Source organism: Myxocyprinus asiaticus, chromosome 25 (assembly GCF_019703515.2).
Source record: "Myxocyprinus asiaticus isolate MX2 ecotype Aquarium Trade chromosome 25, UBuf_Myxa_2, whole genome shotgun sequence".
Classification (NCBI taxonomy): domain Eukaryota; kingdom Metazoa; phylum Chordata; class Actinopteri; order Cypriniformes; family Catostomidae; genus Myxocyprinus; species Myxocyprinus asiaticus.
In genome coordinates this window covers 28,670,580-28,684,656 of record NC_059368.1, presented here as the reverse complement: position 1 = coordinate 28,684,656, position 14,077 = coordinate 28,670,580, and positions in this window count along the sequence as shown.

Below are 14,077 nucleotides of genomic sequence, written 5' to 3'. Positions count from 1 at the left end.
CTTGGAATCCTGCCAAACATGAGGTAGAACGGGGCGAAGCCAGTAGTCTCATGTATTGTGCAGCTGTATGCAAAAGTTAATGTTTGTATCATCTGGGGCCAGTGCTCTTTTGCTCTAGCAGGGAGAGAGCGAATCATGTTGCCAAGAGTTCTGTTGAACCTTTCTGTTTGGCCATTCCCCATAGGGTGGTAGGGGGTGGTATGAGATTTCTTTACTCCTGATATTTCCAGCAGCTCAGATATAAGTTTACTCTCAAAATTCGCTCCTTGGTCTGAGTGGATCCTACGAGGAAACCCATACACACAGAAGAACTGGTTCCAGAGTTTTTGGGCCACCACCTTTGCCGTCTGATTAGGACAAGGAAACGCATGTGCCATTTTGTTAAAATGGTCTGTGAGAACGAGCACATCCACACTGTCTCCATTCCTCCCCTCAGCAGACCAAAAATCAATGCACACCAGCTCTAGTGGTTCACAAGTTTTGATAGATTCCAAAGGTGCCCTAGCATCTGGCTCTGGTGTCTTGCTAAGGACACAACGTTTGCAGTGCGTCACGTACTTCCTCACCTCATTATCCATTCCATTCCAGAAAAATCTCTGGCGAACTAGATGGAGGGTTCTACTCTGGCCCTGATGGCCCACATCATCGTGAGTTCCCCTTAAGACGGTCGATTTCAGAGAGTTAGGCACTACAAGCTGATACCTTCTCTTCCCAACTTTATCTTTAGATATCCTATAAAGGACTCCATCTCTGATCTCCAACTTTTCCCAATGTTTCAACATACGGAGCACCTGAACTGTCTCGTGAACTTTTTCTCTCCGTGAAGGTCGTCTTTTTCTCTCAAGAAAATAGATCACCCGCACCACCACATCATCTTCTCTTTGTTTCCTTCTTACTTCTGCAGCAGTAAATGCCGGAAGAGTGGACTGACTGTACAAGATATGGCTTGAGCATTGGGACAACTGGGCTGTGCGCACTGGTAAGCTGGAATCCCAGTCTAGGCTGGACTGTATAACAGCTTTCACCTCATCAATTTTCACTTCTTGTCTGTCTCTACGCTCATTCTCGACATTCTGTTGTTCTTGAGAATTAACAGATAACTTGAATGCATTCTGAACAGATTCAAGGCTCATGTGATTTGCTTTATTGCCTGGTTCATTTATTCTGAACCCTTTTGTAAATGGCTCACAACTCAGGATATCTGCAGGGATGTTCTGTGATCCTGGAATGTATTTAAGATCGAAGTCGAAGGGTGCTAACTTCGAGACCCACCGCTGCTTGCAAGTGTCAAGCTTGGGCTTGGTCATGATGTACGTTAATGGGTTATTATCGGTTAGCACTGTAAAGTGAGCTCCTTTTAACCAATGAGCAAACTTATCACACACCGCCCATTTAAGGGCAAAGAATTCCAACCGATGTTCTGGGTACCTGGCTTGAGAGCGGGACAAGGATTTGCTTGCAAATGAAACCGGTCTTGGTTTCAGCTCACCATCAACTACCTGACTCAGAACGGCACCCAAACCGTCCATTGATGCATCAGTAAATAATAGAAATGGCTTGTTAAAGTCAGGGTGAGCCAGAATTATGGTAGTGCTAATAGCCTTCTTAAACTTTTCCAATGACATTTCACAATCTGATGTCCAATCTTCTGGTTTGAGGCATCTGTATGGCCTAGCACTGACCTTTGCACCTCTGTGCTTAACCCTTTGTCCCGCTGTTAACTGGAATAATGGCTTTGCCAGACGTGAGAAATTCTCAATAAAGTGTGAATAATAGTTGGCCATACCTAGAAAAGATTTGACTTTGGTGTAGGAAGGCGTTTTCCCATCTTCTTCCATTAGATCTTTTGCCGTAATCTCATTAATTGCAGAAACTTTCGCAGGATCAGCAGCAACGCCTTCTGCTGTGACTATATGGCCCAAGAATTTGACAGATTTCCTTAGGAAATAGCACTTCTTTGGGGCTAACTTCAGATTATGTTCTCTCAAGCGTGAAAATACCAGCTCAAGGCGATCCAGGGCTTCTTGTTCACTCTTGCCAAAAACCAAGAGGTCATCCAAATAACACAGGAGTGACATGTAATTTTGATCACCAAATATCGAGGTCATCATCCTAGCAAATGTAGCTGGACTATTACACAATCCTTGGGCCATTCGATTGTACTCATAAAGCCCTACAGGTGTAGTACACGCTGTATATTTGCGATCATCTTCATGTATGGGTATATTATAGAACCCAGATGTAAGGTCCATTGCACTAAAGTAGCAATTGCCACCTAAGGCAGCGAGGGCATCAGACTGATGAGGTAAGGGATAAGCATCTTTTTCGGTTCTCTGGTTTAACCATCTAAAATCCGTACAAATTCTCAGTTCACCTGAGGGTTTCCAGACCAAGACAAGTGGAGAAGCCCACTCACTGCTGGACTTGCTAATAATTCCTTTCTCCTCCATTTCATCAAGTGTCTGCTTAAGCTTCTGATATTGTGATGGTGGAACTCTCCTGTATGGTAACCTGAAAGGTTTCTCGTCCTTCAGTCTAATCCGGTGTACAACGTCCTTCACTTCACCACAGTCAAGTCTGTCTCGGGAGAAAATTGATTCGTACTTAACAACAAGGTTGGCCAGTTTTTCCTTCCCTTTTTCGGACACATCACATGACTGGATATCTATTTGATCTAGGCCCAAATCATGGAGCTTTTCTGAGTGTCCAGACTCAGCCATCGACTTCTCTGCTGCATTACAATACATGTTGCTTGAATCACTTCTGAACCTTTTTCATTACCACAAGTTAATTCTAGATCTTCTAATGCTAGGCAAGGGTAAACCTGCGCCACTTTGGCATTCCGCCTAAGTGTGAGAGGGCGATCTAGTAAATTGACTACCTTCATTGGAATCCATTTGTCCCCCCATAAGGGACACACTGTACGTGCAACTAGTACATTTCTTGGTGCAGACTTGGATGTTGTGGGTTCAACAACAATAGTGCTGCCAATGGATAAGGGTACTTGCTCTTTCAATTTTCCCCATACCAGATGCTCATGTCGTGGGGCCAAGGTAATACACTGTTTTAGAATCACTGGACCCACTCTTTTGGGTATTTCCTTGCCTTGCCACCGATCTACATTGGCTAACAGGTTCATTAAGAGTCCTTCTGAATCATCTGTCGCAGGTTGAGAAAGGTTGTCCCAATACCACTGTGTTTTTTTTAGATGTTGCATCATATGCTTTATGGCATTTGACCCTACGATCATGTCGTCTACTTGGCCAGGTACTACAAGCACAGGCACAGCCATTTTGCATTTGAAGAGGTCAACATTTAATTCATATTCATATTTTGATGGTGTCTGCTTTCCCCCACAACCGACAAGTATTATCTTAGAGGGTTTACTTGACTCTCTTTGTAGGACCCCCTCATCGATTAACTTGTGTTCGGCTACTTCACTTAAGGTGCAGGCCATAGACCCACTATCTATTAAAGCCTTAAGCTCAACAGAACCCTGCACTAGTACTGGTGCATAGAAGAGACTGTCATTGCTGACAACTCTCTGATACACAATGTCACAACTGCTAGTGGGCCTCTCTGCTAGGGGCAGATGATCAAAGACTGTGGCTTTTGGGGGAGTTATTGCTTCGCCCACACTGACCCCCTCCTGGTATGGGCATTTTAGTTTAAATTGTGAATTGGCCCAGAAGAAGTAGGTTTTCTTGCTGTGCCTGGTTTCCTTTCTGGACACTCAAACCCCCTGTGGCCAGGTTTGTGACAACTGAAACACAGGCCATCTCTAAAACAGTGCGATTGGGTAGTGTGACTTTGCTCGTTACACACTTTGCATGGGAAATCATTAGGGATGGCAGATGTTGATGGTCGACTGTTCCCTCTCCCTCGGCTCTTCTCTTGAGTGGAAAGCAGTTTCTCTAGAAGGAACACCACTCTATCCATTGTAGCATGTTCACTGTTAGAGGCTTGGGGAACTGGAAAAACAGACTGTTGAGGCATGCACCAGGCACCAGAAATTTCTCCCTCTTCAACTTTTGCTATATGCTGAGCTCTGCTAGGTTTTGTTGAAAGTTTGTCTCTGTGATAACTATCAACCATTTCTTGAACTTCTCCAACAGTCCATCTCTCAACTGGTTTACTCCGAAAAGCAGCATAGAGGGCTGGTTCGGGACAGTGTTTTACAAACATCATAGCTGCTTCATGACCTGGATCATCAACCCTCTTCCCTTGTCTCTGCAAACACTCATTGGCAAGATCAATGGTTTTATTAAGTCTTATCCAGTAGTCAAGGCTGCTTTCCAGTTGTCTTGGCAATGTTGAGTAGAAATCAGCTAGAGGGGTTGTTGTAGAAATAGACACTCCAAAGTGCTGTCTGAGAATATCATAGATAACATCAGGGTCTCTACTTATGTTCACTAATGGGCTATTGCGAATCCCAATTCAAACGATATCCTTAGCACGTCCAAGTAATCTGTCCATTATCTCTGCACCACGTTCAGACACACTACAACCTTTCTTGGTCAAGTACAATTGTATCATTTCTTGCCATTCAGTCACTGTACATCTGTCTGAGCCATCACCACGGAAAAAGGGTGGTTCCTTTATTTCTGGCTTCAGAATTAGATTTACTTTTGACCAGTCATGATGCTGCATTGTGTTGCTTGACTGTGGAGGGGTCATAGCAGCATTAGACTCTTGAACCCTTGGACTTGCAAAACTTGAGGCTACTTGTGTTCCTATTTCACTGCCTAGTTGTTTGACTAGATCTACTAGAGTTTGTTTTAAATCCTCAGGCTGACTTTGGCTGGGGCTGGGGGCAGCTTCGTCTCGTCGACTTACGCCAGCACCTGGTCTGTGTATTGCTAATGGGGACATTGGAGAATCCCTGGCCCTGTGTTCAATCATACTAATCAACTGCTCTCCCCGTCCTATCCCCACGATATTCCCAGTTGGTGTTTGGGGGGTGCTCATTACACCTGTGACAACACCATGACTATCCACATTTTTCCCATTGTTAATATCACACTCAGCAGTAACACACCCCTGGGATGTCTGATCACTTTCTTGAAAGTTAAAGTTCACTGACATTTTCATTACAGTTCCTGTCTATAGTGTCTCTTTATCTGTCCTTTGTACTTTTGCGTTGTGTTACACAGTGTCTAATGTTCTCTGTTGAGTTGTTTCACAACTTCGTCACATTCCTCTTATTTAGGATGACCAGATGTGGCCTTGGAATCCTGGTTGTAACTGGGTCCCCGGCGATCTGCAGCCGCTGATCTTTGATCCGGGTCACGGCACCAATCTGTAGCGGAACACCAGACGCACCAGAGGACCAACCCCAAATAAGGACAAATACCAGTAGTGCCTTTTCTTGGGTGTTTACTGCAAGCAAACACTTTGTTCTTGTTTCACAATCTGTAAATACATCATTTAGTAAGTACATTGTCCCATCTTCTAATATGCAGGCAACTTACAATACTAAAGTCACAATTCACAGTTTCAATTTCTTTACTTTAACCATATAGTCATGAACTACATTACCCAAAATGCACCGTGGATTACTGGCGCGCATTTCACTCTTTGAGCGATGAATTAACCACTAATTTTACCACAACGAAATGAAATAAACTCAAATTAACATTAACAAGCCTCTTCATTCTTATGAAAATGAACATAGGACATAAATTGATACGTCAGAAGTACCGTTCATAGAAATACCATCGCACGTTTAAAGCGATACAAATTATGTCAAGTGTTAAACATGTACAACCTTTAATTTTACACACAACCGGGTCAACAACAGTATTACCAAAGTATTTTGTTCTGATTTCATTGTAACTTCTATTTAATATACTCTAGGAACATGTTCGAATTTTCCATTGACAGAGATGCATACCTCTCTTCAGAATGTTTCACGCAGACTGAAGAGTGCAGCACCAGGGGAATATACCATTGATCAAGGTGGGGGTATTCCACATCAGCAACACAAAAGAACATAAACATTTCTCTAAACAAATACATGCAGTACAAGGAAGTAGTGCGATATAATGTGTGATAAACCCCGAGATTAAATGCTGTGTAAAACATTCGCAATTTCCATTCTGCATAAGTTTTATATATACTCCTAACTCCTCCCCTATAATGAAATGATGGACCATCCCTTAGTCTTCCTGCACCTGGCTAAGAACCAAAGTTTTTCTTAAACAAAGTGACAAAATAAAGTTTGATGAATTATAACACTTTTCACATCATTACATTTGTTCCCTGTCACACTTATTATCAGTGTTTGGTGTAAGCTGATTGCAGTTATTAAAGAAATATTCTGGGTTCAATAAAAGTTAAGCTCCATCAACAGCATTTGTGGCTGTCGAGGTTACAGTGAGGCACTTACTGTCATGGGAGGATTCATTCTGCTGGTTTGTTTCTGTGTGTCTCCCTTGTGTTGTTGCTGGTGCGGAGTTAATCACACGGTAGCAACAGCAACGCTCATTACCAGCCGCTGCTTGATTAGCTCGGCACCTGCACACTATCTTCTCTCTCCCTTATAAGCAGCCCTGTTTTGTGAGTTCAGTATCAGATCATTCTCTTGTTGTGTGCTTTGTTTCTCGTGTTCTCACGCTGTTCTCTGTATTTTTTTAGTCTGGATATTTTTGCCTATTTTTCTGTGCTCCAGCCATTACCATCAGCTCCATTCACCAGGATTTCTTACCTCTGTTTCTCTCTGCTCCAGTCGTCACTATCTCACACCCTGGAATATACATTACCTCTACTCTCTAACTGCTGCAGCTGCCGCCATCAGAGTCCTCCACCTTCATCTTCTTCCACCTCGTCTCTGGACTGTTCCGTTGTTTGTGCTACTTCATATTTTTTCATCATATACCTGAACTTTTCACTCATTAAACATAGTTATATTTTTACTCCTGCGTCTGGGTCCTATTTATATCACAACATAATGATCCGATCAAGATGGACCCAGCAGGACTCGCTCAGATACAACAATATCTTACCAACCAGGAATCATGCATCACCCAACAGGAGGAACTGGCTAAAACCACCAGGACGGCCATCGAGGCTCTGGTGGCACGATTCACTGAGCTCTCATCTATCGTCCAACAGAGTCCAGCACCCAGTGAGTCCCCTGCACCCACACCGCCACCACCAACGTCTACAGAACCAGCGATGCTGCCCACGCTTCAATCCGAACCTCGCATTAACCCACCAGCGAGTTATTTGGGTGAGCCAAACTACTGCAGAGCATTTCTGTCTCAATGTTCTCTAGCTTTTGCTTTGCAGCCATCTGCTTTTCCTACTGAAGGTTCCAAGGTGGCTTATGTCATCTCATTACTGTCGGGCCGAGCATGCCTTTGGGGTACGGCGGTGTGGGATCAGAAACATCCTTGTTGTTCCTCATTCCAGTCATTTTCCAGTGAGCTTATGAAGGTCTTCGACCATTCGATGCACGGCAGAGAGGCTGCCAGAGTATTAGTGGAACTACGACAAGGTACTTTGTCTGTCTCTGATTACTCCATAGAGTTTCGCACATGGGCAGCCAGCTGTAACTGGAATGAGGAGGCGCAGTGGGACTTATTCCTGCATGGGTTGGCTGATCGCATCAAGGATGAGATTTAAGCTCTGGACTTACCCAAGACCTTCGATGAGTTGGTCGACCTCGCCATTCGAGTGGACTCACGTCTTCAACGTCGCTCACGCTTGGCACAAGCTTCTCATCCAGAGCACACTCCCAGCACAAGATTCCGGTTCATACCCTCTGTAACATGCAACTCACCGAAATCACCCAGGTCACCACCACCATCAGACTCATCATTTCCGGTAACCACACTGAACTCACCTCTTTCTATATCATTGACTCTCCCCTGGCTCCAGTCGTCTTAGGTCACTCCTGGTTATCCTCACACAATCCCCACATCGACTGGTCCAGAAACAAAATATTGGCTTGGAGCACATACTCCTTCCCCTGTGTCTTGTTCTGTTTTGCAGGATGAGCCAGTGGATGTTTCCCGTGTTCCTGTCAAGTACCATGACCTGAGGGAGGTGTTCAGTAAGTCCTGTGCTGCTTCTCTTCCTCCGCATTGTCCTTACGATTGCGCTGTTGAGCTTAAGTCAGGTACGTGTCCCCCTAAGGATGGTTAAGTGTGGTTTACTCGCTCTCAGCTCCTGAGAGGGAGGCCATGGAGAAATACATTTCCGATTCTCTGGCAGCTAAGATCATTAGGCCCTCTTCTTCCCCTGCTGGTGCGGGGTTCTTTATGTGGATAAGAAGGATGGTTCCCTTCATCCCTGTATTGACTATCGTAAGCTGAACGACATCGCGGTGAAGAACACTTACCCTTTGCCGTTGATAACTTTGGCATTCGAGCGTCTGCGGGGAGACAACTTTTTCACGAAATTGGATCTCTGCAACGCCTATCATTTGGTCTGCATAAGGGAGGACGATGAGTGGAAGACTGCTTTCAACACCTCTAGGGGGCATTTTGAATACTTGGTTATGTCTTTTGGTCTAGCCAACACCCCCACAGTCTTCCAGGCTCTCGTCAGATGAGTGCTCCAATGGCTGCTAGAGAATGGGCTGTATGTCAAGGCTGAGAAGTGCGAGTTCCACTTATTTTCTGGGATTCATTGTGTCACCGGAGGGAATTCAGGTAGATCCAGCTAAGGTTAAGGCTGTGGTGGATTGGCCAACCCCAGATTCTTGCAAGGCCCTGCAGAGATTCCTGGGTTTCGCCAATTACTACCTGCATTTTATTCGTAATTACAGCCAACTAGCCGCAACTCTGACTGGTCTCAGTGATCCTATTTATATCACAACACTTACAATGGAAGCAAATGGGGGCCAATTTTTTAACGTTAAAATACTCACTGTTTCAAAAGTATATCCACAAGACATAAACAATATGCGTTTTAACATGATTTTATGTACAGCTGAAATAATACATGAGTTTTAACTGAAGAATTACAGTAAGTGCTTTTATAAAATTATAAGCTTCACATTTTTGCCTTTTATTCTTAAAATTACAGTGAAAAACAATAATCGGGCATTCCCAGAAGTGTCCACGTGACCCATCACATTTCATTATATTTTATTATATTAGTATATTATATTTAATTTTCTTATTGTTTTTTATATCAGTTATGTACATTGTGGTGTTCTATGTTACATTTTTTGTGTAGTTCAGTATGTTTTTTGCGTTGTTTTAGTGTCACGTGTTTAGCTGATGATGTTTTGTATTTTTGTGAGTAACACTGTGCACTGTCTCTATAAGTCTTTTAATTATTGCTCCTGGAAGGGCCACTCTTGATGAACTTTAAGCGATAATGTGGCCTTTAGTAGTTCCTACGGTGATTAACAATATATTTTAATGTGAAAAGCAGATATTTTTAGTTCTGAAACATGGTCACTGTATATTTTTACTGTAAATTTCTGGCAACCACAGCTGCCCATATTTTACCGTTAATTTGAACATTATTATTTATTTATTTTTAAGTACATTACTTGGATTACATTTATTTCTAAAATCATATCATAATATATAATACATTCAGAACATGAATTAAGTTCATATGTCTCTTGGTTTGTATTTCTGTGGCAGTTAAAGGGTGTACACCCATTAATGAGTCATTGTAAGGGGGAAACGTTTGCTGCTGAGTGTACAACTTGCATATGACAATTAGCAAGGAAGATATTTATACACTGTTTTTGAGTGAAAAAAAAACTTTTCTGTGAAAAGTATTTAAGAAAGTAAATTAAAAGTAAAATAATTAGTAATGGTACTGACATTCAATTAAGTGATCAGTTCAATTATCATTTTACAATTTTAAAGAAGTAATAGGTAATTTGCATTGGATTACATTTTGAGTAACTTACCCAACACTGCTTATTATGGTTTAATGGATTTCTATGAATAAATTGCTTGGAAAGTGTCTTGCATTAGTTGCATCTTTTTCAGTGCAACCACATCAAACAAACGCAATTTCATAAAAAGTTTTGGTGGTCAATTTAAAGAGACAAAATCATGAATGAAACAATAAATCTGGCATCTTCTTGTTCTGAGTCATTAGGCTACCTAGTTATTAAACAGCTGCCGCTAGTACTCACGATGGTACTGTAATCTCGTTGATTATGCAAACATAGTGGTTTGTACCCCAAAGGAACTATATGAGAAGAGACCAGTGAGGGCTGGGAGAAGGGGAAAGAGTCAAACTCAGGTTCAGACCAAGCAATCAAACCAAGCGTGAAAGCCTTAGTGTGCTAATTGGAGTTTATATGCTTGTAATGCATCTGTGCATGTCCGTGCATGTGAAGGCGAGTGTAATATTTGTTCCAGACTAAGTGAATACTTGTTACAGGATATATTTGCACTGTATGTCTCATGTGGACATACTCTGAGCTGAGGCACGTCGCCATGGCAACCATGAGCTGGAGGGATGTTATCTGGCCATATGTACGCAAGTTATCCGCAGGATGTGGCAGCAAAGTCCTCTGATCAAGTTTGGGCCTCCCCATTTCTGTCATTCTCTTTTTTCTTGGCTGCACTGTCTTTGATTACCCTATCACCTTTACATGGACAACACATTGCTGCCAGCTAGATTGCAGTGCACTCTTGTTTATAATGAGATTTTGATGAAAAAAAAAGCGTCTTACTCTGTGTTGTCCATTAAACTTGCATGTGATTTTAAAGCCAAAACTTTGTCTCAAATGTAGATTTTCCTCAGGCATTTTTTTTTTTTTTAGAAATACACAAAACGTCATGGTCACTTGTGTAACCTCCGTTCCCTGATGGAGGGAACGAGACGTTGTGTCGATGTAGTGACACTAGGGGTCACTCTTGGGAGCCCGAGACACCCCTGGTCTTTGATAAAAGGCCAATGAAAATTGGTGAGTGGTATTTGCATGCCACTCCCCCAGACATACGGGTATAAAAGGAGCTGGTATGCAACCACTCATTCAGGTTTTATGCTGAGGAGCTGATATAAGGTCCAGCCATTTCAGCGGGTATTTCAGCATTGTGGCAGGAGGGACACAAAGTCTTGTTCCCTCCATCAGGGAATGGAGGTTACACAAGTAACCATGACGTTCCCTATCTGTCACTCACTCGACGTTGTGTTGATGTAGTGACACTGGGGGTCCCTATACGAAATGCCACAATTGGCTGAACTGTGTTACGTGAACTGCCGGTGTGTGGTGGGCAGACTACTGTGTGCCTCATAGCCAGCACACCAGGTCGACATGAAACCTCCCCCAACATAATTATGAGTGTCGAACGGCCCTTTGGGGACAAGTCGACTACTCAAGAGATAGAGACAGGCTTAACCCAGTCATGGCCTCTTTTCCCCTTCTCTTTTTCCACTCCCTAAAAAAGAAGGGGGATTATCCGACTGGGCCGCCAGGTCTAGTCGGGGGGTGTCCCTCCCAAGGAGAAGACACCACGGGGACCACACCTCGCCCAAAGAGAGGGGGGGATATTTAAGTGGAAGAATATGTCACATGGTCTTTCCGACCATGTGGATAGTCTTCAAGGTAGATCCTACCCAATGGGGGAGGAGTTACTACAAACATGGAGACTGGGGCAGAGGGGCTCTGCCCAAGGAAGACGCAGTTTGCCAACAGGGAAACGAATTAGCGGAAGATATATATTGCATGGAGTTAGCCTTACAGGGAACCGCCACATGCAGAGCACCTACCCCAGAACAGGGCTCTTAGTTAGCATGTGTACTGGGCCGGCAGAGAGTCTCTCCGAAGACTCAACTGCCACAGGGCTCGGAGGAAGTCAACCAGGGAACAAAACTTGTGAACACTACTGGGAATTAACAGCGCACATCTTCAGCTCAATAGGAGGTGGAAGGCGCTATGTGCAAGCGATACACCCGACCGGCTATCCAGGGCTTATCCGCTTGTATTGCATGCCACTACCTGGGATGAAACCGGTTCCACCCGGAGGTTGTAGAACCTTGCAAGGGTGTTGGGTGTTGCCCAGCCTGCTGCTCTGCAAATGTATGTTAGAGAGGCACCCCTGGCCAGGGCCCAGGAGGCCGCTACACCCCTGGTAGACAGGGCTCGTAGCCCTACAGGGGGCGGCATGTTCTGGGTGTGATATGCCATAATTATGGAGTCAATGAGCCAGTGGGCGATCCTCTGCTTGGAGACAGTGCTTCCTTTCCGCTGTGCACCAAAGAAGACAAAGAGCTGCTCAGAGATCCTAAAGCTCTGCATGCAATCCAAATAGATGTGTAAAGCGCACACCGGACACAGCAACAACAAGGCTGGGTCTGCCTCCTCCTGGGGCAGCACTTGCAGGTTCACCACCTGGTCCCTAAAAGGGGTCGTGGGAAACTTGGGCACATAGTCTGGTCGGGGTCTCAGGATCACATGAGAGTAGCCCGGACCGAACTCCAGGCACATTTAGCTGACAGAGAACACTTGCAGGTCTCCTATCCTCTTGATGGAAGTGAGCGCAGTCAGGAGGGCAGTCTTCAAGGAGAGTTCCTTAAGCTCGGCTGACTGCAAAGGCTCAAAGGGGCTCTCTGTAGACCCTGAAGAACTACAGAGAGGTCCGATGAGGGAATGAGGCACGGTCTGGGGGGATTCAGCCTCCTGGCACCTCTTAGGAACCTGATAATCAGGTCATGTTTCCCTAAGGACTTACCATCACCTGCGTCGTGGTGTGCTGCTATGCCGGAAACATACACCTTCAAGGTGGAAGGGGACAGCCTCCCTTCCAACCTCTCCTGCAGGAAGGGAGCACTGATCTGACTGCGCATCTCTGGGGTCTTCCCATCGGGAAGAACACCACTTAGCGAACAGACGCCACTTAAAGGCATACAGGTGCCTCGTAGAGGGGGCCCTAGCCTGAGTGATCGTGTCTACCACCGCAGGTAGACCGCTTAGGTCTTCTGCGTCCAGTCCAGGGGCCAGACATGGAGATTCCAGAGGTCTGGTCGCGGGTGCCAGATGGTGCCCTGACCCTGAGAAAGAAGGACCTTCCTCAGGGGAATTTGCCGGGGGGGGGGGGCTGTCGCAAGGAGCGTGAGGTCCGAGAACCACGTCTGGGTGGGCCAGTAGGGTGCTACCAGGACGACATGTTCCTTGTCCTTCCTGACCTTGCACAGGGTCTGTGCAAGTAGGCCTACTGGGGGAAACGCATATTTGCGCATGCCAGGGAGCCAGCTGTGTGCCAGCGCATTTATGCTGTGGGGTCAGGGCATACCAGAGCGGGCAGTGGGGAGGATTCTTGGGAGGCAAACAGGTGCAACTGTGCCTGTCCGAATCGACTCCAAATCAGCTGGACCACCTGAGGGTGGAGTCTCCACTCTCCCCTGAGGGTAACCTGTCATGACAGCGCGTCCACTATAGTCTTGAGGTTGCCCGGTATGTGAGTGGCTCGCAGCGACTTGAAGTGCTGCTGACTCCAGAGGAGGAGACGGCGGGTGAGTTGTGACATACAATGAGAGCACAGACTGCCTTGGCGGTTGACGTATGCTACCATTGCCATGTTGTCAGTCTGAACTAACACGTGCTTGCCCTGGATCAACGCCCGAAACCTCCGCAGGGCGAGCAGAATTGCCAACAACTCGAGGCAGTTGATGTGCCAATGCAGTCGCGGACCCGTCCACAAGCCGGCGGCTGCGTGCCTGTTGCAAACAGCACCCCAGCCCGTTTTGGAGGCATCCATCGTGACCACGACACGCCTGGAGACCAGTTCTAGGGGAACACCTGCCTGTAGAAATAAGAGGTCGGTCCAAGGGCTGAAAAGACGGTGACAGACCAGCGTGATGACCATACGATGTGTCCCGCAGTGCCATGCCCATCTCGGGACTCGAGTCTGAAGCCAGTGCTGAAGCAGTCTCATATGCATCAACCCGAGCGGGGTGGCCACCGCTGAGGATGCCATATGCCCCAGGAGCCTCTGAAAAAGTTTCAGTGGAACCGTTGTTTTCTGTTTGAACGCCTTCAAACAGACCAACACCGACTAGCCGCGCTCGCTTGAGCACCAAGTCCCTATGTGCGCACAACATGTCCCGAGAGTGAGCTAAGATTAGCCAGTCGTCGAGATAGTTGAGAATG